Source organism: Phalacrocorax carbo, chromosome Z, assembly GCF_963921805.1.
Source record: "Phalacrocorax carbo chromosome Z, bPhaCar2.1, whole genome shotgun sequence".
NCBI classification, from domain to species: Eukaryota; Metazoa; Chordata; class Aves; order Suliformes; family Phalacrocoracidae; genus Phalacrocorax; species Phalacrocorax carbo.
The window spans coordinates 49,249,114-49,273,730 of NC_087548.1; the positions used below are offsets into that span (position 1 = coordinate 49,249,114).

At 40.3% G+C, this 24,617-nt stretch overlaps 1 protein-coding gene across 2 annotated transcripts in view; it reads right to left on the bottom strand.

The window, feature by feature from the left end:
- The window catches only part of AUH (AU RNA binding methylglutaconyl-CoA hydratase), a 119,472-nt gene that overhangs the window by 41,710 nt on the left and 53,145 nt on the right, over positions 1-24,617 (bottom strand). The gene's annotated exons all lie outside the window — the stretch shown is intronic.

Consider the following 24,617-nt stretch of genomic DNA (forward strand, 5'->3'; position numbering starts at 1 on the left):
AGTAAGCATTCATTTCTCTTTGTGAGAAAAACCCACATAACCAGAGAAATTATGAACTATGATTTCGCAAATGCACTCCCCCTAAGCGAAGTGCTTATTGATGTGCTTATGTAAAGCCCTAAGAGCAACACTGTCCCTGACAGAATTGGACTATGTGCATATAAATAAGGGAGCACAATTCCTTTAAGCTGAGAAAATTTGACACTAGTGTTAGAGTTTTTTTCATATCTGTTTACTTAGGCATTCTGGGTGGACTTCAGTTGTAATTGTTCAGCAAATGCAGAACCCTACCTCTGTCAAAAGCTGCTTCAGAGAACGATGAAAACTCTGCAAGAGATAAACTATACCCTCTACAAGAATAAACAAATAAAACCAAAAACTCCTCCAAATTTTTTCCTGAATCTCCAAAGTAATTCCCTCAATATTATTTTCAAAAGATAACCTTTTGGTCAAGATCATTCCATATATTCTTTGTGTCTGCAGAGACACTAGCCATATGCACTAGAATGCTGAAGGCAAGATTCCTACTCAGTGTTTGGTCTTATTTAGGTTCAAAACCTAGAACAAACAACCCAGTGTGACCCACCAAAGCTGGGAACAAACACCCCAATGCAACCCAGTCACTGACGTCAGACATGCTAGAGTATACTAATGCTCAGCTCAGATAAACACCTCCTCAGCCGCATACAAAAGCTAAGACTTTAGAAATACACTGCCAATCTCAAAATGCTTCTTAGCATTACCTAAGTCTTTCTACAGTTTAGTGATATACTTTGAAATTAACTACTGGAACAATCTGATCCTTAAATGTATATCCTCACACACCACCAAATTAGAACTGGATATAGTACTAGGGTGTCTCCCTGTTCCTTTTATATCTTCCATCCTGCCACCCTCTGGGCCAAAAATCACTGTACCTTGTGAATCTCTTGCTCCCTAAATGTGACTGTTCACAATAATCCCATTTTCAATAAGAAACAGCCATGTTTAAGATAATATCAGAACACATCTTGCTTTTAGAGTGAACAGACAATTTCATCTCAACCTTAACCACAGCAGTACTATCATTTCACTATTATTCTACACTGATTTGTAAGGATAACCCCACTTCCCTTTCTGTTAGTCAAGCTGGCTTTCTGATGTGACAGCCTAAGGCAAACTCCCTTTGGCATCAAACCAGTAACTGCACACTTAGCTTACATACCTTATGCTTAGTTAAGCAGGAGTACAACTAAAGTTCTGAACCAAGCCTATAACCATCAGCAAAAGAATATGAAAGTGAATTTACTATCCACACCACACAAAGTAGGAGGAAGGTAGAGATCATAAAACAGCCTGGTTTAAAAGACTAAACCACCTTTCTTTAAAAGGCTTAACTACAACTCATACATGTAATGAAACTCGTGAAGTAGAGGTTTTGTCAGAGGTGATAATCTGAAGTCCTACAACATCAGGAAACGAGAATGAAAAAGATAACAAATCAGAAAAATAACATGAGACTGCAATAATATTTTGTTCTACAAACTGTTTTCAGGAAAGTCAATGATTTTTCCATTGATCCATCATACTTCACCAGCTGTCATTTTGTTAGTCTACTCTGAAAGTAGTACTTCCTTTTACTATGGAGGGAGCAAGAGGAAAAAAAACCAAACCAGATTTAGACTCACATACACATTTAACATGTTTCTTTATGCTGTGCTAGTACTTCTGCTTACAACAGGGAAGCTCACTTTACCCTGATTCTGAGAAGTAAAAAAAAAGAACATGATTTTCACTATCTTTTGATACTTCATCCAACTGCCAAAGACCACTGAATGACTGAAGTTGGAAGGGACGTCTGGAGACCATCTTGTCCAACATCCTGGCTCAGGAAGGGTCACCTAAAAAGGCTGTCCAGGACCATGTCCAGATCAAGGAATTCTAAAGACCAGAGTTTTCTTATGCAGTAGCTTGCTGCTGGATGACAGGGTGAGCAAATGGACATTTACATAACACTCCTAAAATGTACGTCACCCAAACTTGAAAGAGATAAAAGTCTAACAATTATTTTATTCTGCCCAACAGAAAGAGAACTGTCTCTTCAACTGCTAAACATAGCTTCCACTGATTTTTCTTTCTCTCTTCTTGTTTTATACCAATACATATTTTCCTGGGAGAAGATATTTTTAATTTGGGAGTTTTTTTGTTTGGTTTGGTTGTTGGGTGTGGGGGGGGATATGGATGTTCTTTTTAAAAGGAAACAGTGAGAATTTTTATTACTATTATTGGCTACAATATCTATAAACGTTTCTTCTCTAGGAGTAGAGAAGCATATAAAATGTTGTCTTTGCAGACACTGAAGCATACCAAACTAAATTTAAGTTTCCAGTAAGAAAGGCATTGTAAAGATAAACTTGTAGTAAAGTACAAAGGGCAAAGTAAAGAGTGGAGTCATCTCACCAGGAACAAAATTAAACAGTCTTGCCTAAAGACATTACATCTGCATTGCAGGGAATTCAAGAGAATGAGAAAACCTGTAGTTACAATATGTTATGCTCCATACTCTAATTTAGGACACACCTTTTATGGAACGCGGTAAGAATTTACTTGGGTTTTAACTCATTTTAAAATGAAGAAGTGTGATGAGCTCAGAACAGACAGTGTACCAGCCTTTTCCACTATTTAGACCTTCAATACTTCCAAGACTAAAGTAAGTGCTTCTTAATTCACAGGGGCTTATTATTTTCCATATGAACAACAAGGGAGGACAACAATAGTTGCTTATTTTTGTACTTTCAGTGTCACTTTCTTCCTATTTCTCATTTCAAGATTGAAGAAAGTAAAGTTTTTTATGGCCACAGTGCCATGCTCTGGGTCAGCTCCTATTCTGTTGCAAAGATGGTAATCCAGAAAGATAGCTGGCACTTCTAAGTGTTCAGCATGAAAACTTCTGATCACCCACAGTAGTTATAAAGTTGGCTAGGCATAACATCCTCATGAACAACTAAAATATCAAAATTCAGTCACTCTGTTTCTGCCTCTAATAGCAAATCTTGGAGAAGCAGTGACAAATCTTTCACTACTTTGGGTCCAGTCCTGTAGAAACTGTCAGCCCAATATATCTGGGTCAAAATTGTCTATTAATTCCCTCAGCTGAAAGAAATTTAACATACAGTCTACAGATATTGCCGTGCTTATTGCCAAACTCATGGCAATTAGTACATGAATTTAGAGTCAAACTTCAGGAATCTCAATAACAGATCAGTACCTACTAGCTTCTTTTCAGACTGAATTATTATACCAAAGAGCATTTAGTCTTCAAATTACCACATTTCTCTTCCATACTGACAGCAGTCAATTCTATTACAACTTTTTTCTTTCGACTTTTTTTTTCAGTTTTGTGTAAAATTAAAAGTGAACTGAAAAGCAAAGTTTATACTAAAAAAAGAATAAAAATATGAACATATGTTCTGATATTATGACATATGACTTATAAAAGAGTTGCTCTAATCTTTTACGAGAGGTTTTATGTATCACAATTCAATGGAAATTACTGGCTAAATCCATACAACTTACACTTACTAAATTTTATTTCCAAAGCACACTTTTTTTCTCTCAGATTTTCTTTGCCATATTTATGATGGCTATGTACAGAGCTACATTGTACCTCCGTACATTTTAGTAGTGTTACAGAGTTTCATATTGTTAGGACAGTCTGTGGAGTTTTGGTATTGCCTACAAAAACGGCCAGATAATATGTGTTCACAGTTGTCACATTCGCATGACTTTGTTACCACTTACCAGCACAAATTACATGCACATAATTGTAAATTGCCTGTCCCTTCTAAGTAAAAAAAAAATTTTAAAAAACACAGACAGACTCATCTGAAAGAATGTAAAACCAGAAACTTGTTATGCTTTTACGTTCTGTACTTTACAAAAGATTGCCCTTGAAATCTTCTGTGATTGACGCCTCGTAACACTGACATAATGCATTGGATTCAACTTACTACAATGAGTTATCAAAAGCATTTTGGACATTACAGTGTATCTACAACTCCTGTACTCAGAGCGAGAACACAGAAGTAACCAGAGCCCCAGCCAGACGCTGCAGGGCACCGGATACCATGCTTAGGGAACTGAATCCCACGTGCTGTTTTCTGCTTGCATGAACTGCCTTCTAGGAACAGTCTGAAGGGAAAGGTTGGTTCCTGCTTTAGGATGACAACTCAGAAACCCTTGTGTCCTTGTGCTACTCTGTGTCTCTGTTTTGACTGTTAAGATGAATACCTAGTGCCTGGATGTCTGAATTCAGAGTTGTCCTACCAGTTCACAGGGTACACAGAGCAAAGATGAGTTTAAGCTTGCCTGTATTTGAATCCAGGTGTGATAGCACTCTAAGATTCTTCTAGAAAGAGGGTGATAGAAAATGTACAGAAAATACCAGCTTTCTAATTAAAGTAGATACCCTTCATTGATCTTTCCTAAAAAGACAACAAGTTTTCCCACACTTACCGCTACACTGGGGCTTCCACTACACGAAAAATCGCGGGGAACTCTGTACCAGGAATATTTTTCATCTGACTTGGCTAATATCCACCTAGCACCTCCCTCACTCATATATGGTAGAAGTGACTTGACAGATGCTTTAATTTTTCCTTCTGTTTAGCATACATGTGAATTCATGGAAATTTTAGCTGTATTTGAGTTAACGGCACCTGACAATGGCTTGATGATTTTGGTGGTGAGACTTATAAAGTCCTACAGCGTACAGTAAAAATTCCACACATAAAATGGTCAAAGCTATGAACACTTTCAAGATTTTTAATTGGTTATCATTCACCTACTTTCTACAAGACCTACTTTTTTTCCAGCTCTGCTGGGAGGGGTATCACCTGCTGACCCTTTACAAGAAAACAGAGAGACACGAGAGAGATTTACCAAAGAAATTTCCACAGTAAAAACAGGGGGGAAAAGTGACTTAATGACAGAAGATAAAAACTGCACTTAGCTTATGTTCTTGGTAAGTGCAAACCTTTAGCAAAAGTGTCATAGAAATTCATTTGAAACAGTCAATAAAGCAGATGTTCAGCTCAGCAAAATGAAAAAACCTGCCACAGTAACACCGAAAAAACCAGAGAACCCTAGAACACTGAAATTTTCAAGAACAGCATTCACATCAATGTTTAGATGATTAAACTGCTCTATTTTATGCTTCCTACAATGTAGGTGAACGAGTGATTCAGGCTGACGGATTTTGCAAACATGTCAGTTTCAATGTCCCAAAACAACTATGAGTTTAGAAAGCCACCAAACATTAACACATTTCTTTATTTCATGCTGAAACATAAAAATGGGCAAAAACAAGAAAACCAAAACCCAACTATCTGAACAATGATCACACTATGTACTAATAATAGAATCGCATAAGAACACTAAAAAATGTCAATGCATTTCCTTATAAGTCATTTCAAAATGAATACAACTAAAAAGACATCAATAATATGTTTTAAAGAAAAACACTATCTGTCTGAAACACTGGAGGATGTATCCAAATCATTTTCATTTGGTTCGTCTGGCATGAAAAACCAAGTAAGTATGTTCTGCTTCTATGTAATTTACTAGATCAGAATGTTGATCTACATTGTTCATCCCCAGTTTTGGTTTTCTGCTTTATCACATATTAGAAAATGACTCACCAGGAATTTACTTTGTTTTTATTCTCTTTTTTATTACAAAGACTTTGGGGGACAGTCAGCAGATCTAGTGAACAGAGAACAGCTTAATTTACTGTGTCACTTGAAAGAATTTGAAAACAAAGGAGACATCAAAAGATGCAATGGGCCAAGTCATCAAAATTTGCTAGCATACCATACGCTGAAAGACTGGTTATTATACAAAGCAACCAGACCTTTTCTTGTTCCATACAGGGGAATCATATAGCTAGCAGTCAGATAACATAAATATCACTAAAAGGATGAGTACACAGTAGCTACTGTCCTTTATACAACTCTCCATTAGAAAATACTGGTTTTAGCAAGAGTCAATGACAGCGCTGCTATTTTCTGTCCAATTTTGTCCTTTTTTTTTAATTCAAAAATGCATTTTCCTATTACATTTTAAACCAAAAAAGCAACAAGCCTTTGATCTGAATTTTATAAATTCTCTTCTAGCACTAAAGAGATGTAGGATGATATGTCTATGGACACCACAACTTCACCCCAAAATAGTGCTTGGCCCATCTAAAGAGTTCAGATACACTATATCATGGTATAATTTTCAAAAATATTCGATTTCAATTTATAAGTTACCACTAAAAAGATTTCTAGTGTTTTTCCATCCTCAAATACTGGAAAACATTTAAGCAAGACTCACAAAAAATCTGATTAGAAATAAATATAGCCATTCAGATACACCTACTTTCCAAAGCATTGTGAAGAAGGGACATGTTTTCAGCTACCACTGCTCAGCCATGGAAGTCCAGGCAACAAGTTGTCTTCTGAAACTTTACCTTCAAGAAAAACACTACTGATCACGAAACCGGAGACCAGCAGGAGTGGCAATTATTTCCATGATTGCAATGGCAGCGACACCAGATCAGCACTGAGCTCTGCTGAAAGTTCCATCAGAACCTTTAATATCTTCAACACCACAGGAAGTACCCTAAATCAGAAGCTTCTGAACTGTATTAAATTAGACCCCAAAACAACCGGTTCTCATTATTAAGTTTTAATCTGTGCCCAAAGATCATCTTTGTACAAATCTAGAAAAGCCTTTTCCCATATATACCCAAGAGTAGGGTTTACTACATACAGTGATGGTGCCTGATACTTTAATCAGAGCCAGCTTACTGCTATAGGCAAAATTTAATTTTTCTAGACAGTGGATTAAGGGCCAGGATGCTGTGCAGCTTGTACCATGGGGAATGGTAAATGAGGAAAAGAAGAAACATTCAGATCTAAGGTAAAAGGCTCAGAGGTAGGATGCAGAAAAGGGGAGGGGTCCCTTTAGAGCTAGGTTTGCTGCTTCTCCACAGCAGAAACAGAAGCACTGGAAACAGCATTATTACTAGGAACAGCCAGCTGTGACACTCTGCAGTAAGAACTGTTTTCTGACCCCTGAACCCTTCTCTCTCAATGGCAGAAGCAAGCTTCACTCTCCAGGGCTCCAGCACACGTGAAGTAGAAAAAGGCTAACAGCTATTTTGCTATCCAGAACACCCCAAGCAACTGCCTGCCATGCCTGTGGCAAGAGACAATCCTGATTTTAACAAAAACATTGAGTGGGGTAGGGGAGTGAGAACAAACCTGGAACACCGGTAACTTTGAATTACTAGTTTTCCTTTTATTTAGCAACAGTAATACCATAATGTGCTTTTTCAAGCAATTATATAACATCTACACATGCTGAACTCCTACACTTTTCAACCAGAACGTTTCTCAGATATACTACAGTATAATGTTGTACAAAGCAACCACTGCAAAACAGTTATCTCTCTCCAATATTTACTAATTACAAGTATTTTCCTTTCGATTAAGTTGCTGGTTTGTTTTCATTAACAGCCAGACTTTTCTACATGATCAAAACCAAAAAAATGTTACATTGAACAGAAATCCTGTAACTAATCACCTGGTAGGGTGACCATGACTATTTCCAGACACTTCCTCTGCCTCTGTAAGCCAGTGACAGATTGCAGTTATTAACAGGTCAGTGAATAAATTAATTCCAGGGCACTGGAAATTATGTTCATGAAATGAAAAGTGGCCTTGCTGACATTGCATCACTATTTCTAGACAGTGTGCTCGAACACCAAATAAATCTCACAACTTGGATGAGTGCCAAAAACTAGTGACCTAGTTTCATTAGGGTGGGAAAAGACTAGCAATTGGTCCTATGAGAGCAGATTACCAAAATAACTTCACACAAAAACATTCCATAGAGAATTTTCTTTAAGTCAGATATTTTCCAATCTAACAGGTCACTGAAAATCCTCTCTCCCCCAAAAATGTCAGTCTGAGATCCATTAAAGTTTAAAGTTAAAATGCACTCACATTACTCATACTGACATTCCTATAAAACATTCCGATTAAACAGAATAAATATTATCTTCTTTCCATCTCATTATCTCTTTCCATCTCATTCATAATAATTTAATGCTGTTTTAAATCAAAACAGCTTTTGCATTTTCAGTGAAAAATGTAACACTTCAGGCTTAAACAAAGAGTTTTTACTAATAAAAGTAAGTCTATTTTTAAATATTCAGCACACAGTAATCTGCTCAGTAATCTTCCTTGATTAAAAATTCCTTGGCTTCTCTTCAAAAAACACACTGAGTATGGATGAGCTTAACAGCTGTCGACATAATTTTTAGGAACTTACCAAGCATTGTTGCGTCTATACTAGCCCCCATTTATACACTCCAGCTGGTACTCCAGAGCCCCACTCCCAATTCTTCGCCCCCAGTAACATCTATATTGAGATGGAGACATATTGAAGAGGGGCATCTTAATAATAATACACAGCAGAAGACATTTCATCTCCTTTTCATCTTTCCAAAGCCTGTTGCTTCCTGTAAATTGCTTTCCATTCACTAACCAAGCAAAGTGCAGAAGGTAAATTGAAATACTGCAAGAAAACCACTCTTGTACTGCTAAAAATCCCACAACATTCTTTTATAAGCCAGACTTGAACATGACTTAAGTAATGCAGTGCATTAATTTCACCCAGCAATCCCTGCTTACACAAGCCCTTACTAACACATGCCGATGACTAAACTGCAACTATTCTCTGTGTGCTATGTGCAGAAAGGGTCACTTGCACAATGACTTACACAAATGGCCTACAATTTAAAAGACAGAAACATAGTACTCATTTAACCTCCTCAGAATTTTGGGTTTTCTTTTTCCTACTAGATTCCCTCTGGATTCATTACTACTGAAACAAATCCTAAAGGATTATCATAGTTTTTGTAGTCTTTGCTGTGGCAAACACTGATGTCAATGGAAATTTTGACCAAATAATGACATAAAGGCTTGTAACTAAGTTTTGGAAGTACATACCATCACTTAAATTTCACAAATGCTGTGGGAAGTATCTGGGAAAAACAAACAGAACAAAACACTAGATACATGGATATGTTTCTAAAACCCATACTGATTATTTTCTTAATAAACCACTTCTGTAAGAGAATCAACAGGGAACTTTTAACGTCATCTTTCTTTCTTCTCATTTATTAAAAACTTCACAAGTCCTCAGGTTTATACCTCCAACCTGTCCTGTTTCTCTGTCAGTAACCTCCTGATCAGCATGCATATCTCTTCTCCTCTTTCTCTTTTGCACCTTCTGTCTCTGCTTCTTTGTACAATCTCTTTGTACAGATCTAAGGTTTCTTGCAGACTCCATCCCAAATATACGTAGGCTGTGGCACTATCATAGCTAGGTTCCGTCAAACTGTAGGCTTAAAAAAAATAATGGGTGAGGGCAAGGAGGGATGATATGCCACAGAATCTGAGTCACTTAAAACCACTTAAAGAGTGGCTTATGAGCTGTTTGATTCCTAAGTATGAATGTCGCTTTTCTCACCTGTAAAAATTATGCAGGTCCTCTACACATACTTTTTATCTCAGCTTCTGCAACTGAAAAACACATTTGGTCATGACTTCTAAGGAACTATTGAAAACTACCAAGTGATACGTAATATGATCAGGTATATACATTAGCGTCCAATGTCTCACCTTCGTCATCTTATATTAAATTGTGTCTATCACTATGCAGATAAATAAGCTTCTTAACACCGCGAGGAATATTTTCATCACCCTTTTCACACATCTTATTTAGAGACAATCCAAGAACTAAAATAAGGATTTATGTTTCCTGGGCTGTGAGTGCTGAGGAGACAGGAGCGATGTACAGCAATTAAGACTTACAAAATTGCCTAAATGGTATGAATAATCTTCTGCACTCCTTTTACTTTACTGTCTTCCACTGCCCTGGTATTTTTTTCACATGTACATACTGATAGTTGGTAATGATACAGTTCTGCTTGATTCTGTCACTAAAAAATAAAATTTTATTTTCCCTCACCACCTCGAGAAATTAGAAAATAAATTCCCAAACCACATTGACTGGCTCATGCATTTTCAGCTTCATTTATCACTGACTGTTTGAGGTTAATAATTTTCTGTACTAGACCCTTACTTTTACCTGCCTATTTTCTTTGCCTTTCCTAACACTCCCTAAGGAGTTTTTTCTCCTCACCACTTGTGTTACCGTAGAGATAGGAGTAGTAGAGAAAAAGTTGCATTAGTTTGCCAAATAGAGAGCATAACTGAGATGCCCTATAGTGTAAGATGCCTTATATGCCCCGGAGAAGACAGGAAGAGCCCTGTCTTCTACAGGAAGAAAGGACAGTGCTCAGCAGGTGCTGGTTTCAGGACATGTTTGGGGATGAAAAGGGTGGTCTTTTGCAAAATAAAAAAGGGTAATCTTGTACAAAGTACATTAGGCTTCGTACAACTTTTAAAATTAATTCCAGACTTTGTGCAAGGGGAAAATCATATTGCCTAAGGCACTCATGAACCCTGATGGATCCTTATGAGTAAATAGAAAACTGATTTACCTGATTAGCTGCAAATGTGTATACAGATAATTTTAAATTTTAACTGGCTTTGGAAAAATAAAGGGTTCTTTACCTAGCAGCATTTTAGATAATTCTTTTCTCCATATTCTTTCCATGTCCTTTGCACTCGAGTACCTGTGCTGGTTTTGGCTGAGAAGGGGTTAATTCTCTTCACTGCAGTGCCTGTGGGGGTCGGGGACCTTTCCAGCTTCCCGCGCTCTGCCATGTGGGCGGGAGGCCGGGAGGGGCGGGGCCACGGCCGGGGCGGCTGACCCCGACTGGCCAATGGCATGTTCATCCCACACCATGTGACCCCATGACCAGTATATTGGGGGGGGCTGTTGCGGCTCGGGGGCGGCGTCAGGTGGGCAGGCGGCTGCGGCGCGTGCGGTTTGTTTCGGCGGTTCGTTCCTCTCCCCCTTCTCTTCCCGCCCCAGGTTTCGTGCCTCTCATGGTTCTCCTTTCATTGCATTTTTGTTGTTGTTATTTTTATTTTAATTATTAAACTGTTCTTAACTCAACCCAAGCGTTACCCTTCTGATTCTCTCCCCCATCCCACTGGTGGGGGAGTGAGCGAGCGACTGTGTGGGGCTGAGTCGCCGGCTAAACCAAAACAGTCTTTTTTGGCGCCCAAGGTGGGGCTCGAGGGTTGGAGATAATAACAGCTGCTGGTCACAGCACCACGTTGTCCTTTTTGCAGTTTGTGTTAAAGGTTGGTGTTGGTTTGTTTAGTCTGCTGTGTTCTGCTGTGATTAGCGATGTTTTGCCTACGAGATTTGTTATGCAAATATTTGTTTTCAGCTTTATCTGGTATTTGGGGTTTTTGCTGAAACCGTTACTGTACTTCGGATACCACCTTGTTGAGGCGATTAGCAATTATACCTCCTCCTCTGAGAGATTTTATATGGAGGAAATACAGAATGGTATCTTTTCAACTTTTTTCTATGATGTCTGTGCCTTTGTTACAACAACCTTTTTGTATCTTGAACATCCTTGGGTGGTTAAGGTGCACTTATTGTTAGTTTTTGGGCATATTGTTTTGGTTTTGGCTAAGCAACTTAAGAATATCACCCAGAAATCTGCCCCAAGGCATGATAGTTACGAGTGGCAGGGCATGTGGGATAGGATGGGCAAATACCTAGGGCAGTGGGCACCCCAGTGTTTTGGAGTTTCACCCCCGAACAAGTGCAGAATCCTAAAAAACTAGTAGAATATTTGGAGAAAGTATGTTGTTACACTGGGAACTCCAGAGAGACACAGATCACTGCAACATGCTGGGGTCTGGCCCATGCGTACCGGGCCCTGCTCAACAGTGTTCAGTGCCCCCAAGGGGAAGAGAAGGTGTCTGGATTGAAATGCAAAGTGACAAACACTGCAGCCACTCAAAACCCCAGGACAAGCACTGGAGCTGACTCAGAGAATGTCAGTACCAGTCGCCCCCATACACAAGACAAAATATTGGAAGTGAACGTCAACTCATTTAGAATGAGATGATGAAAAAGCAGGGCCATCATCAGGAGAGGAGGAAGAAGTCATAAATGAAATAGAGACCACCAGGTGAGCACATTGTCACCTGGCTGCTCCGATGCTGGGATAATGGGGCCAGTAGCCTGGAACTAGAGGGAAAAGAAGCCAAACAACTGGGTTCCCTTTCTGAGGAAGGGGGCATTGACAAAGGAATTGGAAAAGGAACACAAGCCCACAGCCTCTGGAGGCGACTTCTGTCCGGAGTGAAGGAAAGGTACCCCTTCAAGGAAGATATTGTATATCACCTAGGAAAATGGGTGACCATGGAGAAAGGTATCCAGTACCTGAGGGAATTAGCTGTGCTTGAGGTGATCTATGGTGACCTGGACAATCAACAGTCATCCAAAGATCCAGATGAAGCCAAGTGCACATGACCCATGTGGCGGAAATTTGTACAGAGCACACCATCTTCGCATGCAAACTCATTAGCAGTGATGTCCTGGAAAGGGGACAAGGCACCAACAGTGGAGGACATGATTGATAGAGTCCGGAATTATGAAGCAAATATCTCTTCCTCGCTAGTCTCTGCTGTGGAGAAACTATCTCCAGAGGTCCAGCAACTCAAAGAAGATATGTCTTACTCCCCATCTCTACAGAGAAGTGTCTCAGCTGTTAGGAATAAGCATCCGTTTGCTCAAAGAAGGGGATACACACCATGGGCCACCCTATGGTTCTACCTGCGTGACCACGGAGAGGACATGAGGAAGTGGGATGGAAAACCTACCTCAACCCCAGAGGCACAGGTATGTGAGCTGCAAGGAAAACAATCACTCAGGGAGGTTGTTCCAGGAAAGCTGCTGCTCCAATTTCCGGTGAGCAGGTCCCCAGACAGAGGAGTAGAAGCACTAATTTTATTTCTGAGGTTAATAGAGAGACTCTTGATTCACATTTGCAGGAAGTGAGTTGTGACTGCCATGATCAGGACTAGAGGGGCCCTGCCTCCAGCCAGGTGGAGGAAAGGGGTAACCAGGATTACTGGACTGTGTGGATCCGATGGCCTGGCACGTCCGACCCACAGGAGGATAAAGCTTTAGTGGACACCGGCGCACAGTGCACCTTAATGCCATCAAACTATATAGGGGCAGAACCCATCAGCACTGCTGGAGTGACAGGGGGATCCCAAGAGCTAACTGTATTGGAGGCTGAAGTGAGCCTAACCGGGAATGAGTGGCAGAAGCACACCATTGTGACTGGGCCCGAGGCTCCGTGCATCCTTGGCATAGACTACCTCAGGAGAGGGTATTTCCAGGACCCAAAAGGGTACAAGTGGGCTTTTGGTGTAGCTGCCTTGGAGACGGAGGAAACTAAACAGCTGTCTACCTTGCCTGGCCTCTCGAAGGACCCTTCTGTTGTGGGGTTGCTGAAGGTCGAAGAACAACAGGTGCTGATCGCCACCACAACAGTGGACCGGCGGCAGTATCGCACCAACAGACTCTCTGATCCCCATCCCTGAGCTCATTCACCAACTGAGGAGCCAAGGAGTCATCAGTAAGACCCACTCACCCTTTAACAGTCCCACATGGCCAGTGCGGAAGTCTAATGGAGAGTGGAGGCTAACAGTAGACTATCGTGGCCTGAATGAAGTCACTCCACCGTTGAGTGCTGCCGTGCCAGACATGCTAGAACTTCAATACGAACTGGAGTCCAAGTCAGCCAAGTGGTTATGCCACAATTGATAGTGCTAATGCATTCTTCTCAATCCCTCTGGCAGCAGAGTGCAGGCCACAGTTTGCTGTCACACAGAGGGGTGTCCAGTACACCTGGAATCGACTGCCCCAGGGGTGGAAACACAGTCCTACCATTTGCCATGGGCTGATTCAGACTGCACTGAAACAGGGAGAAGCTCCAGAACACCTTCAATACATTGATGACATCATTGTGTGGGGCAACACGGCAGACAAAGTTTTTGAGAAAGGAGAGAAAACATCACAAATCCTTCTGAAAGCTGGTTTTGCCATAAAACAAAGTAAAGTTAAGGGACCCGCACAAGAGATCCAGTTCTTAGGAATAAATGGCAAGATGGTCGTCATCAGATCCCAATGGATGTGATCAACAAAATAGCAGCCGTGTCTCCACCAACTAGCAAAAAGGAAACACAAGCTTTCTTGGGCGTTGTGGGTTTTTGGAGGATGCATATTCCAGATTACAGTCTGATCGTAAGCCCTCTCTCTCAAGTGACCCAGAAGAAGAATGATTTCAAATGGGGCCCTGAGCAACGACCAGTCTTTGAACAAATTAAACAGGAAATAGTTCATGCAGTAGCTCTTGGGCCAGTCCGGGCAGGACAAGATGTAAAAAATGTGCTCTACACCGCAGCTGGGGAGAACGGCCCTACCTGGAGCCTCTGGCAGAAAGCACCAGGGGAGACCCGAGGTCGACCCCTAGGGTAGGGTTTTGGAGTCGGGGATACAGAGGGTCCGAAGCCCGCTATACTCCAACTGAAAAAGAGATATTGGCAGCATATGAAGGGGTTCGAGCTGCTTCAGAAGTTGCTGGTACTGAGGCACAGCTGCTCCTGGCACCCCGACTGCCAGTGCTGGGCTGGATGTTCAAAGGAAACATCCCCTCTACACACCATGCAACTGATGTTACATGGAGCAAATGGGTTGCACTGATCACCCAGTGGTCTTGAGTAGGAAACCCCAGTCGCCCAGGAATCTTGGAAGTGATTATGGACTGGCCAGAAGGCAAAGATTTTGGATTATCACCAGAGGAGGAGGTGACACGTGCTGAAGAAGCCCCACTCTATAACAAACTGCCAGAAGATGAAAAGCAATTCACCCTGTTCACTGATGGGTTCTGTTGCCTTGTGGGGAAGCACCGGAGATGGAAGGCTGCTGTATGGAGTCCTGCACGACAAGTAGCAGAAACTGCTGAAGGAGAAGGTGAATCGAGCCAGTTTGCAGAGGTAACGGCCATCCAGCTGGCCTTAGACATCGCTGAACGGGAAAAGTGGCCAGTGCTCTATCTCTATACTGACTCCTGGATGGTGGCAAATGTCCCGTGGAGGCAGTGGAAGCAGTGGAAGCAGAACTGGCAGCGTAGAGGCAAACCCATCTGGGCTGCCGCACTGTGGTAAGATATTGCTGCCCGGGTAGAGAACCTGGTTGTGAAAGCACGTCATGTGGATGCTCACGTCCCCAAGAGTCAGGCCACTGAAGAACATCGGAACAACCAGCAGGTAGATCAGGCTGCCAAGATTGCTGAGGTGGATCTGCACTGGCAACATAAGGGTGAACTATTTCTAGCTCAGTGGGCCCATGACACCTCAGGCCATCAAGGGAGAGATGCAACATACAGGTGGGCTCGTGATCGAGGGGTGGACTTGACCATGGACGCTATTGTGCAGGTTATCCACGAATGTGACACATGCGCTGCCGTCAAGCAAGCGAAGCGGGTAAAGCCTCTGTGGTATGGGGGATGATGGCTGAACTATAAATATGGGGAGGCCTGGCAAACTGACTATATCACACTCCCACAGACCCGCCAAGGCAAGCGCCATGTGCTTACAATGGTAGAAACAACGACTGGCTGGATGGAAACACATCCCGTGCCCCACGCCACTGCCCGGAACACTATCCTGGGTCTTGAAAAACAAGTCCTGTGGCGACATGGCACCCCAGAGAGAACTGAGTCAGACAATGGGACTCATTTCTGAAATAACCTCATAGACACCTGGGCCAAAGAGCATGGCATTGAGTGGGTGTATCACATCCCCTGTCACGTACCAGCCTCTGGGAAAATTGAACGGTACAATGGACTGTTAAAAACTACACTGAGAGCAATGGGGGTGGGGCATTCAGGCACTGGGATACACATTTAGCAAAAGCCACCTGGTTAGTCAACATGAAGGCATCTGCCAATCCAGCTGGCCCTGCCCAGTCAGAAATCCTACATACTGTGGAAGGGGATAGAGTCCCTGTAGTGCACATGAAATATATTTGCTGGGGAAAACAGTCTGGGTTCCTCCTGTCTCAGGCAAAGGCAAACCCATTCATGGGATTGCTTTCGCTCGAGGACCTGGGTGCACTTGGTGGGTGATGCGGGAGGATGGAGAAATCCGATGTGTGCCTCAAGGGGATTTGATTTTGGGTGAAAACAGTCAATGAACTGAATGGCACAATGCGAAGGGCTATATAATATTGTGGTCACCTCTGTGTTGTATCAATGATATCAGAGTACGAGCCTCCCAACCCAGGGAAGAGAAAATGTGGAACAAGCCGTGCAGCAGTGATGGAACAAAGACTGACTCGGTGTGCAGCAACCCAACGCCACACACACCACCTCTCCCACCCTGAAAGACTGGTACGACAGATGGAGCCCGGAGCCATGGGCTGGGTGACCTCAATGGACATTTTAATGGACATTTTACAGGGAAGGTCCATGAACTAAGGGAATGATGTCTGTGTATTATGTCAAAGGATGGGAAGGGGAGGGGTGGTGGTTGGTGGGGTTGTATTGGATCGTATGGGACCTGGGCACGGTATAAATGGTATGGAATAAGGGGTGGAGAATGTGCTGGTTTGGGGTGAGAAGGGGTTAATTCTCTTCATTGTGGTGCATGTGGGGGTCGGGACCTTTCCAGCTTCCCACGCTCTGCCACGTGGGTGGGATGCTGGGAGGGGCAGGACCACGGCCAGGGCAGCTGACCCCGACTGGCCAATGGCGTGTTCATCCCATACCATGTGACCCCATGACCAGTATATTAAGGGGGGGCAGCTGCAGCTCAAGGAGGGGCGGCGTCAGGTGGGCGGGTGGCAGGTGGGTGCGGTGCGTGCGGTTTGTTTCGGCGGTTCATTCCCCCTCCCCACTCCCCTCCCATCCCCAGGTTTCGTGCCTCTCATTGTTTTCCTTTCCATTGCATTTTTGTTGGTGGTGGCTTTTTATTTTAATTATTAAACTGTTCTTATCCCAACCCACGAGCATTACCCTTCTGATTCTCTCCCCCATCTACCAGTGGGGGAGTGAGCGAGCAGCTGTGTGAGGCTGAGTTGCCAGCTAAACCATGACATTACCTCAAGTAAATATATCCTACTTTGCACCTATGCTATGAAACCTACTGTGAATTCCATTCATACTGTTACAGTCTGCCTAAACTGTACTTTCTATTCAAAATGATACTACTCTACATATGGTGAGAAAAATCAAAGTGCAAAAGCAAGGTTCAGGTTTGCTTTCTTTACAAAGCTTCATGCCTTACTTACCAATGCCACAAAAATGGTCTGGAAAAGGAACAGATATGAGAGCACAACCCATGCTCACCAGAACAGTACCTGAACAGGGCTTAAATGTACATGATTTAAGGAAGATGGAAGAAACCAAACCTTTTGTTGTATTTTTTCATTTTTTTCTGGCTGTCATTCAAAAATAAACAATCCATCAATCTCACAAAACAATTTTCAAACTGATGAAAGCAAATGTAGTTGTTATACCTATGAGAATGAGGAAAACAACTGATAACATTGCTCAGCTTGTAAGAATGAGTATGCCAAAACTCAATCTTGACATAAAGAACAATGTTTTTATACTCCCAAGACATTACAGAAGTCTAAAGAACGTTCAATCATTTTTTGTTGCTAATGTTTGATTTCTCCATAGGAACATTATATTAATCTCAGACCTTCCACGCTTTGCTTTCCAAAACCAAGAAAATACCCCTTCTCTCCTCTAATACTTCCTCTGATGCTCAACTTGGCTTCTGGGGCTTTAGTCCTTATTTTACTTTCTTCTTCCTCTGCAGTACCAAAGGACTAACTTTAACTAGACACAATAAGTTGGGGACACCATGCTGCTCCTTATGATACTAGAAATTTCTCAAATGTCTGATTGTTAATTCTGATTTGTAAACAAGACATGTCCAGATTTAGGTCAGGAAGAAAATGTTCTGCAATCTCTGCTAGCAGAAACAACTAGAATGTCAGATGTGGCCAACTTCTTATACTGAACTTGACATTTCAAATATTCTATACAACTGCAGTCACCTGGCACACTGATGATAGCTGTGGATACCTCCTTCTTCTGTAGGAAGTACTAGTTGTGCTTTTAGTATGGTTTTGGAAAGTATTCTATGGCTAGCATGTAAAGGGAAGAGCACAGCTTGGCCTGTGTACCACTTTGCAAAGGTAAAGACTGTATGCTTCATGCAGTTCTGATGATGTGGAGTTCTCCTATCATCTCATCTTCTGCTGTACCTTGCCACTACTTGCAAAGTATTATGTTTATACAGAGAGACTGTAAATAAGATTTGCAAAACATTAGTTTTTCGTATGGAGCTTTTGCAGTGTTGGTATTGCATGACATTCTGAAGTTTTGCCTCAACATCATCACCATTACAACTGATCATAAAGCCAGGGAGAAAATGAGTCATTTGATGAAAATCAGCTTATATTTATTTAAGAAAACGAAAACATATGAACCGCAATTCTCCCTAACTTACAGAAGCAGAACCAATTTACCTCCCTCTAGTAACATTCTATATATTGTGTTTAATTACTTTAAGAAAAGAGTGGATGTTCAAACATCTGTTTTCTACACTTTTTTACTTCAGGCCATTTATTTAACACGACACATAAAACAAACATTACAAAATATCACAATGCAAATAAAGCTATGTAGACTTCAGATGATTGAAGAAAAAGTAGATAAATTTTCTTACAGTACCTAATGTAGGGTCTTTACAGTATCAAATCATCCTAGGACTGTAAATGCTCAGCAATCACTGTAAGGCCTCAGTTAAAAAATTAAAAGCTTTTCTTAATCATAAGGGAAGAATAAGAAGGAAGTGCATCTTCTTGGTGGTTCCACAGTAAAGAAATTTTTAAGGACAATATTGATGAAATGCTGAAGGTGTTGATTCAGGAGCTTATTTAAAACTGTCTTCTACCAGTATTTAATTTAGGAACCTTACAACATTAAAAAACTGACACAAGACTGGGATAAGGAAACAGGAGAAGTAAGAGAAGTCACAAGAGAGTATATGCACTAACTGAAAATAAAATTTTTAAAAAAAGTAACAAACTCAAAGCTAACTCTTTCACTTCAGGTTTTATTCCCCAATCAGTCAGTCAGTTGTCACAGGACTGAGTTGAACTTTAAAAAGGTAAGAGGACTCAGTTGGTGTCCTCATATAATGAGCAAAAATTGTATACGTAAGAACTAGGGACACTTGATAGAAAACATTAAGGAGAAGACAAGAGTAGGCTTGTAAGGGCAGGGATAAAGATGGGATGGAGAGGTATAGGACTACTCAGTTAAGATGTAGAAAGTTATACAAAATAAGCAGATTTCTCTTTCTAAATATCTCTGGAATGATGTACTGTCAAGTAGCACCTACATACAGAAAAATTACACTAAATGTGCAGAAGCCTTTAAGTCCTACCTCAGACACCACCACAAATGGTGACATTTCAATTTTTTCCGGATTTGTTAAATGCAGTTATTCATATTACGGTTAAAACTGAAGTATAAAAATGTAAAGAATATCCTAACAATATATTGTAAGGTGTGCCAGATTTCAACTAGAAATGTCTGACATTTTATTTAACCTTTACACTTGGCTGAATCATACAACTACTGCTGTTAGGAAGATCACATTCTGTACAAGTTTTTCACATCTGGAAATTCCCATGACATCTTTCTCATCCAAAATAGAATTATTGTTTCAGCTTTAAAATAAATCCTGTAATAGAGAACTTTTTGTTGTTTTCAAAAGTGAACAATGAATACTTTAAGAGATAAGGAAAATAAACAATGATCACCTAAATCCAGTTTTCACTCTTATGCTCATTTTCTTCCTATGCAAAGAAAACTAATTTTTCAGTGTGTTCCTCTGTCATCTTTTATAGTTGTATAATCTACAAATACCATAACTTCCCCAAACAAATTTTAAAGTTTAGGAAAAAAACCAAAACAATATTGTTACAGAAGTGGAAAGAGGAGTATGTATTTTAAAGACGAGAACTGTTCAGCCTGCTATGCAACAAAGCTTCACTTACACCTTTGGAAAAAAGGGTTCAAGTAACTTTAAGATGCAGAAAGAAGACACAGCTTATTTACAAAGCCTTTTTAAAAGACTTAACAGGTATTTTTAAAATTTATTTATTTTTAAGCCTTCTTGGTAAAATACGCTTTGAAATTGAATGCTGTGAAGGAAAGCATCGTTCCAGGAATTATGTGCTGGGTTTTTATTTTACCTTTAAACAGTGAAAGGCAGTTCTGTAATGAAGTAGTGGGGTTTGGGGGAGAAGCAGGGAAGAACGAAGGCAAAATTTGTTTTGATGAGATGAATGAAGCCTTGCTAATTAAAATGTCTTCATAAACAAAACAAGAAAAGGAGTGTGACAACTGTAAATACACAGGCCAGTAGCTATAGTTTTAATCTCGCTGGGTCATAGGATCTGCTGACAGAAGTGTATTAATTTCAATGAAGTTCCGTTATTTTATTTTGTCTTTTTTGTGGAAACATAATTGTTGACGTATACCAATACCTCAGCTTTACACATGATACTTTCATGAAAAAAAAAATACACAAAGAAAACCCAAATTATTTTTTATATATACACCCGTCTTTCCTACTTATCACAGAATATTTTCCTTTGTCCAACCAATCATATCTCATTTATTAACAGGCTAAGAAAGTTTATGTATGTTGTTTACAAGCATTTTCATCTTCTCATAACAGATCTATTATTACTGAGTGGTATACAAATAAGATCCTGACAAACAAAAGCAGATCAAGGCATCGTCTATCAGTTGCAGGCCCAGTATGACATCCATTGTGAAAGTCTAGAGACAAACAACAGAACTAAATCCTGGATGGAGATAGCTTTAAAAAGTTACAAAGCAGAGAAACAAAGAACTTTAGACACAAATGCTCCAAAATACAGTTTTCAGCTAAGCAGAAACTTGCCATTGTGAAACACTTGCTTTGCAAGTTGAGAGACACCAGAAACTACATTCAATTAATGAAAGGGTTGGCTTCTTTTTACTTCAGTTTGGGAAATAAGAACAAGGAAAAGGAACATGATTTTTGTGTAAAAAAGACTCTTCCTATATTATGCTGAGCTCTGCACAGACTACAGCGATACACAGAAAATAAGTTGTTTAAACAGCTTTCTGACTAAGAGATCCAAAAAATCAACTCCTTTTAGCAATGAACAGCTTTGAGAAAAGCCACTCTGGCTGATAACTAGCAACTCCTTAAACCACAGATCTAATGAGGTCTGGTTTCTCATGAAATCCTGTCTCATATGAACTCATTGCTGTCTAGTGAGAGAAGTATTCCAGCTGAAACATTTGCCACAGCTAGGACATCCACAACATCTCCCTCCTGCTCCTGTGCCCATTCTTTCATGCCCAAGAATAGGTTAGTTCATGCTGAAACTTTTAATCTGATGACAATAAAATTTTCCATTCATCTGCCCACCTACTTTTAATAAAATTCTAGGGACTACCTTTTTTTGCAACCACTACCCTGTAGTCAAATTAGATCACAACTGGCCAACAGACCCCAAGTTCACATGGAAGAAAAGTGAGGAAGAGAGGGGAGGAACAGACAAATACATATATACACACACACACAAATACATATATATACACACGTGCACACACACACATACATTACGTTATATATGTTGTGGTAGCATAAGACTACTTGTGCAATTAAAATTGATTGGCATACTTCCTTTAAAAGACAAAAATAATCAATATTCATTCTCAGGTAACTTCCACAGCACCAAGTTACCAAGCCACTTCCTCTCTGCTACACACTTCCTCTAGTTCTCTGAATCTTGGCTTTCTTACTAGACAGTGGGAGTTACTGCAGAGGAAAAACTGAAAGATTTTCTACTTTTCCTAAGTCACAGTATGGCAGCGAAGGCTCTTTTCATAGTGGAGAGAACTGGATTTGAAAATTTCCAAAGGCAGAAGAAGGATTCCTTCTCCTTCAAAACCTGAGCAGCTGGTCTGTACACAAAGCGATTGTATAAAAAGGAGGCACTGCTGTCACCCCACTCAGTCTTGCTTTGCTGTCTGCCATGGACGAATTTTCTGAGGAAACTCAATCTGCTACCACAGATAAGGCATGTTCTACCAATGCCTACTTGGTTGAGACCCCAAGCAGACTTAGAAGGAACGATTCATTTTGGTATATTAATCAGGATTCACATAACTGCTGCTCAGCCTTAGCCTTTAGAAGGTTGCAATACTTCTGTGCATATTCAAGAGCAAAATTTCTCATACCTGGGAAATTTATGTCAAAACTGGTTGGTCACTAGACAGCAGCTGACTGGGCCTTTTGATGACCACATTTCAAAATAGGATGGAATAGAACAAAACATAAAGGCCCAAAATTTCCTAGCTGATCTGCCCTGAATCTTTATTTTACTACTATTGAATTCCACTAACATTCTTCTAACATAGCTTTCTGACTGTAACTTCCTGTGGTTTTAAAAAAGGCAAACAGAAAATAAAGACGTTTTTCATACAGCCTCAAACACCCGCGTCAATTACCACTCAAGTTAAAATCTTTACATCTATCACATGCTTGTGGCAGCTGATGGAGCAGAATAAAAACAGTAGTAGCTTGCTATGTTGTAGGGGCCTGCTTCAAAGCAGCAGCACATTTTGCCAGTGCCTTTCACACATACTAGATGACAGCAGAAACCTACTGAGGCCTCTTAATGGTTACAGCTCTCTTTTCAGCTCCACTGCCCAGTCCTGCTTTGGCCCAAAGCAGCTTCAGGTAAGCACTATAAGAATATATTCCATTAACCCACGAAGGCTACTGTTCAACTGGGCATATCTGGCTTCTCTACCTAAACAACATATGAAAAATTCCTTCAGTCATTCTTCGCTTTCTGATGACACAAAGCATGATCTATTACTATTTGGATGACAGGAGCCAAAAAGGGCTGAAACATTGCCTGTCATTGCTCAACGGGATTGGTGCAAGTACAGGCTGATCAGGAAAAAGTTGTGATAAGCTTGAATATGCTTAGCAAAAACAGTCCTCAGAAAAGCTGACAGGAAAAGTGAAAAAATTAATCACTGAACATACCCCAAAATGTTTTAAGTTTAAAAGGAATTGTAACATGGTGAAATCTGTTATATTTTAGGGAGCTGAAGGCATATGCCCAAATCATCATTTTAAGATGAGGAAAAAAAAAAAGATTTTTCAAACCTCAGTCTTTGAATAGCAATAAAATATTCTGAATGAAACTCATAATGGGTCAGTCACCTAGCATTTTACGGTGAAAGCATTAAAAGTTTGAAACATCTATAATTAACTGAGAGCAAGGAAACATGAGACAACCTAAGTAACTTGAATACTGAAAATATATGGAGAACTTGACCCAAATTTTTTGAACTGGAGAGTGTGTCTCCAATACTGTCCTGCAGAATTCCCTAGGAGAGGGTGGAGTGGGAGGACAAAGGGGAAAAAATTGCCAACAAAGATAAACAAAACTATTTTCTGACTTCTTCACGAGGAATTACTGCCAAGGCGCATTATTTCATGACAATACCTCCAGAAGGAAATATATGCTTAAAATCATCCATATTATTATCTTTATCCACCACTAAAAAGAGACCAGTCATCATAACTCAGTTTTCCTTATGTAAAATGTAGCTCTGACCACAGATAAAAAGAGACAGGGAGAAAATACTGACTGAAATCACAACTCACCAGTAACCATAGTAACAGAGAATTTGAAATTGTATAATACTTGTCTAGATTAGTCTAGATGGGATAGTTTCTTACACAAAGTTCTTACAGTGTTCCCATTACGATAGTTGTTACTGTCCTCTCTACATGTGCTGCAATGGTAGCCATTAAAATTGGAACCGTGCCTTCAAAACAGGTTCTACCCATTAGAAAGAAAATAAGGGCAAAGAAAGGGTATAAAGTCTCCCAGAACTTCCAGGAATGAAGGCCAAAGCTAGGTGAGGGTCACAGGGATGCACTTGTTTTCAAGTTATTGACCTCTCCACAGAGAGGTGGATATCTTAATTCAAGTGATAACGATTTATCCATAAAAAAAGGTTTCATAACATGAAAACCTCCTTGAACATTATTAATTATAACTTTCATTCACCTTGAACCCAGGAAAAGCCAGTCAACTGGCCCTCCGAACAGAAAAGAGGTTTTTGACCCCCAAATCTTAAAAATGTTGGTAAGACAAAAATATCTATATTTCCAGTTTTTAAACTTTTTACAACCAATTTACAAGCAGCATTTGAATCCTAAAGTACCAGACGTTATGTAAAAGTGGACCGTTATTTAAAGTACTATTATACACTGATAGTTAACTATCTTTTTTCGTAGCCTGATCCTCAGCAAGATCATTCAGCCTACAAATCAAGACACCAAATGTCATTTACAAAATCACTTTATACTGACTCATTTAATGAAGACTTTTATTAAAAACATGATATACAAGTGCCACTCCCTAAAAATGAGAAATACACTTTATTAATTTTTGCAATGTAATATGAG